The sequence below is a fragment of the Lolium perenne genome, chromosome 7 (genome assembly GCF_019359855.2).
Source record: "Lolium perenne isolate Kyuss_39 chromosome 7, Kyuss_2.0, whole genome shotgun sequence".
NCBI lineage: Eukaryota > Viridiplantae > Streptophyta > Magnoliopsida > Poales > Poaceae > Lolium > Lolium perenne.
Window position 1 is genome coordinate 207,443,284 of NC_067250.2, and position 4,955 is coordinate 207,448,238.

General features: G+C 48.4%; 1 long non-coding RNA gene across 1 annotated transcript; it reads right to left on the minus strand.

Moving 5' to 3' along the window:
- Positions 1–1,147: 1,147 nt before the first annotated feature.
- Positions 1,148–4,100, minus strand: LOC127314380 (uncharacterized). Its single transcript, XR_007859623.2, has 3 exons — positions 3,376–4,100; positions 3,195–3,269; positions 1,148–2,800 (listed from the first exon to the last, which is right to left on the minus strand). It is a non-coding gene; the product is annotated as an uncharacterized lncRNA (long non-coding RNA).
- Positions 4,101–4,955: the final 855 nt, after the last annotated feature.

Genomic DNA, 4,955 nt, shown 5'->3' on the forward strand with positions numbered 1-4,955 from the left:
TTGAGTTTAGGATTGTGTTTCATCATTTCCAACAAAGGAGTAGGGCTTAGGCTCAAATTTGCAATTTGGCCATATACCCACATATGTGAGTTTCATGTTTTTATTTTATTTTCTTTTCCTTTGACCTAAGGTCACTAATTTGGGTTCCTTGTGTGTTAGGTTAAGTGTAGTGATGGTTTCAAACCATTTGGGTAAAGTATAGTGGCATAGGTCAAGTTTTGCCATTATGGCTATATGCCACATATGTGAGGTGGTGTGCATTTTTCTATTCTTCCTCTTTTCTTCTCTTTGATCTCAAAGGATCATGGTTAGGGTTTAGAGATGATGTAATTCAATCACAAAGCATGGCAAAGTCATACAATCATGCATCCATATTATGCAACACATGGAAATTAAATAAATTTTTTGTTAGCTCTAAATTTTGGAAATAGGAAAATTCATTTTCTCTTTGTTTTAAAATTTGGGATGTTACAAACTCTTCCCCCTTAAAAAAATCTCGTCCCGAGATTTTAAGAAAAGGTTAGGTTCCTAAGAGAGATTGGGCAATTGGGTTAATAGGAAAACATACTTGGCATGGCCTGAGGTGCTTCCCGTGCTTCTGTTGCATTCATGTGGTAGAGGCGGCCGTTGCGGTTGTTCGGGTTCCTTTTTGTCAGCAAAGCGCCATTCTTTGGCAGTGCGGCGGTATTGGGGGCAGTCTTGGCTAACCTTTTGGGGAACTCATTGGAGTAGTGACCCACAATTCCACATTCATAACAAGTTATGGTTGACTTGTCCTTGGGGGTGACGGGAACAACGTTGCTTCCAGTCCTTGGGGCAGTATTGGGGTTGTTGTTGTTATCATTGGGGTGGTTGTTGTTGTTGTTGCCTCCGTGCTTCGGGGGTCCTCCATTGTTGTTGGTGTAGCTTGGGCGGTATGTTTGAGCAGGGGGCTTGTTGTATCTTGGGGCAAATCCTTCAGATGAATTGCTGCGGTACTTCTGGGCATTGCTGGACCCATTCTGGTTCATCATACGACGCTTGTGTGACGCCCCGGAACCGGTACCATGAGGATTCCAGCGAACCCACCGAAATCCGCACGATAACGATCTAGAGACGCCCTCCGACACGACGTGCGCGAAGAATCACACACGTGATGCCAGAGGAATTAACACGAGCGGTAACATTACAACAGGATTACAATAGAGCCCACAAGAAACATATATTACAACAACGACTCCAACGAGTCAAGATACAAATATACAATACAAAGATCCAAATCATACAGAAGATCAAATACGTCCAAGTACGGACAAGATACAAATTGGACTAAGAGTCCTGAAGATAACCAGCGGCGTCCATAACCCTGCCCAGGCCAAGCCGGAAGGGTAACCTTGCTAACGTCGTCTTCAGCGAACATATCTTCATACCGCCCTGCTATATCCCGTAGAAGCGACAATAAGTACGGGTTCGTACTTAACAAGACTTCAAGACGTATAAGCATTCGTCAACCAGTCGTCCTTTGTACTTGAGGCACGCAGGGGACTTAGAGGACGCAAGAGGAACGTCATAGGCAATATGGTGGAGTTAAGCGGCAGCGCAAGCACTAAAAACCTATAGAGACACTCTACAACATTCGTCTAATCAGAGGAGATGAGAGAGCGCAAAAACTAACAGTTCTATACTCTGCAAACATAACACGGCCGATACTTTCCCCCTTCGCAAAGAAGTACTTACAAAGGCACTCACACGGTTATCAAGTTTTAACCATTTATTATTAAAGTTGTGCTAACTTACTACACAAGTTATTATGATTAAAACAACAGGTGTAAGTTGTCTATGGTCGAGTCATACAGCTCCAAGTCGTCCATAACCGCGGACGCGGCTTATCGATAAGATTGTAACCCTGCAGGGGTGCCCAAATGTGCCCACACGCACGATCAACCCACTTACGACAGGTGGATATCACGACACGCACTCTCCTTCACTACATCAATGTCCAGGAAGCCACCTAACTAAGTTAAACCCGTTTCGGAGCCCGATCGAAACTCCGAGGCGGACCTAGCTGTTGCGAGAACGGCTAAGAGGATCAGAGCCCACTAGAGGATGACCTCTTAACAATACGTGCCGCACCTACGGACGTGCAAGAGACAACGGGGTTACAAGGCACTCACGGCTTCCCCAAAAGTAACATCATATCATCTGACCACAAAGAAACATGCTTGCACGCCCGGGAGAAGCAAAACAAACATCCAAACTAGTTGTGGCCACTGGACAAAGCTGTGGATTCCGGCAGTGGTCGAGGGGAGACCCGGTAAGCACACCCACGTGTGGTTAGAGCGCTCAGTCTCGGAACAGATAACAAGAACTCGGGGTCCTAAGATATTTAGGAAACACAAGTGAGCCGTCACAAAACGAGCAGCTGACCCACCGATGCCTCCGCTAAACAAATATCAACAACTAAAGTAACCATGATTCTTCCCAACATATAACCCGATAAGATAACAATAACGGTAACGAGATAAGACAGCACTAGCATGCACTACGACTCGCAAGGGCAGACTCGATAACCAAATAATAGCCGTGGGAGGTGATGGTGGCAATATGGGTTGCTTGAGGTAACAAGTGGAAGGGACACGTGACAAGAACGTAACTTATGGATAGCATGAGGGAGAAGGCAAAATAAAATAGGTGAGCGACTCCTGCAGGGGCAGAAGTATAGGGGAAAATGCTTGCCTGTTAAAGCTTGCCGAGGAACATCCGGAGAACTCGTCGTATCTCACTGCACCACTTCGTGATCCTATCCGGGAAGAAGCAAATGCTGGAACACACAACGCATGCAAGTCTTACTACTACGGATAAAGAAGATCCAGCATGATCAAGATGATATGCATGACATGGCAAACATGATGCAATGCAACTTATCCATATTATTCGGAGTCGGAACCCCGGACAACAAATTAAGGTTGGAGTTGCATTTCTACCGACAAAGTTAAATGTTAATTAGCATGGCATTTCATGGCAAGGTTGCGCTACTTCAAAATTAAATGGAACCGGGACGGAATATCAATCCGGCACAATTCCACATTTAATTATTAGGTGATATCTATTACCCGTACAACCACAAGATATGCAATGCTCACGTGATGATATGATAATGCAACAAGTTATAAAACATATTTATAAAATAGGTTTGGTTAGGGTCAGGATCTCACATTGCACACGGAGAAAGATTGTCGAAGCGATGAGGAAGTAGCCGATGCCGCGTCAAGGGAAGAAGAGCAGCCCGGCTGTCAGCAGGACAAGCAAAGAAAAGATTAAAAAATAGAGGCATTGCATGCGCTGGGAATTGAACTCATGTTCTCCTTGACGTGCGACAGTGCACAGGGAACGAACCAGTGAGCTGCTGATTGGATCATGTGAAAGACGGATACGTGCTGATCTTGATGGCTTCCAGGCCGGAGGTTTGGCCATGCACGAAGACCTTGGAGATGCAGGGATGCGGCGCTGCGCTCGCCGACGAGACCAAAAGATGTTGGCGACGTAGAACATACGCGGGTGCTGGCGCGCTGACCCGCAGGAGCTAGCTGGTGGACGCGCATGGCTTGGACGTGCGCTGCATAGCCGCGCGACGGAGACGAGAAGAACGCGACGAGCGCTGCCGGCGGACGACGATCTTGACGGAGGCGGCGGGATGGAGCGGCCGGAGGCGGAGCTGCGCGGAGCGGATGGAGCATGTGTCTCGCCAGGGAGCTGGGCGACGAGGACGCGGACGTCGACGACGACGGGCAGCGCACGGAGGACTTGACGAGCGGCCGGCCGACGCGACGGAGACGGTGAAGACGACGGGCTTGAGCGCGAGCTCGAGATGGAGGCGACGAAGGCAGACGTGGACGGGGCGGCGAAGGAGTTCCGTTCCCGTGCTCAGCTTGGTTGGGCGGCGAAGCGACGGCTGGCCAGGTCGCGAACAAAGACGAACTGGAGGGCGGCGACCGCCGTACTCGATAGGTGGCAAGACAGCGGAGGCTGACGATGGCTTGATCGGGACGTCTGCGCGGAGGTTGACGGAGGCGGTGTCGCAGACGTCGGAGAGCGGGTGGAGAGATGGGGGGTGAGCGGTTGCTGCAGCGATGTGGGCTACGGGATGCGGAGGCAGAAGGAAGAGAGGAGTGGCGGCGGGTACTGGGAGGAAGTAGGAGGCGCTAGGGCTGCAGGCTAGCACCGGACGCAACTTATATACAGGCAGATGCGAGGACCTCCGTCCCATCGCCAGGTAGAAAACGTGGCACCGGTAGGATTGCTGCCGTACAGCTGAAGAAGAGAGACACCGAAGAGGTGGTTGTAGCAGGCCTTGATTCCAAAGGAGAGAAGAAAAGGAGATGGGCTGCTGGTTCGGTGGAGAGGAAAACAAAGAAGGAGGTGGGCTGCTTCGGTGGAGATGGTCTTGGACAGAAAGATGGTTTACCCAAAAAGAATAAGAGGAGATAGGCCACGGATGGAGCTGGGCTAAAAATAGATAGCATGCTTCTTTTTCTCTTCTATTTCTTCTGATCTTTTTTTTTTCACCACCAAACTCTGAGTAAAGAAAGAGAGGTACGGGAGGATTTGGAAGGGTTTTAAAGGGACAACATTTTCAAACCATTTAGTAAAACTTCTTTGTCCAAAATGTTGCAAATATCTTTGTTTCGGGTTTTATTAAAATAAGAAAAGAGCGGAGGAGGGTTTATTGCAAATAATTTTGGCTTTTCGAAAAAATATGCAAGGTGAGAGATGCATGATGCCATGATTATGCATAAAGGAAAAACAACAAACAAAAATCTATTAGGGGTATTATCCGGGCCGTTACAGCTTGCGGTTCTTGTTGGCTTGGTGAAGCTTCCCTTCCATTTGGATGGCAGAGTCCATCAGGGCTTCTAGGTCAGCAAAGGGAATGTTGACCAGCACAGTCTGCATCTCGTCGTGCAGTCCATTCAAAA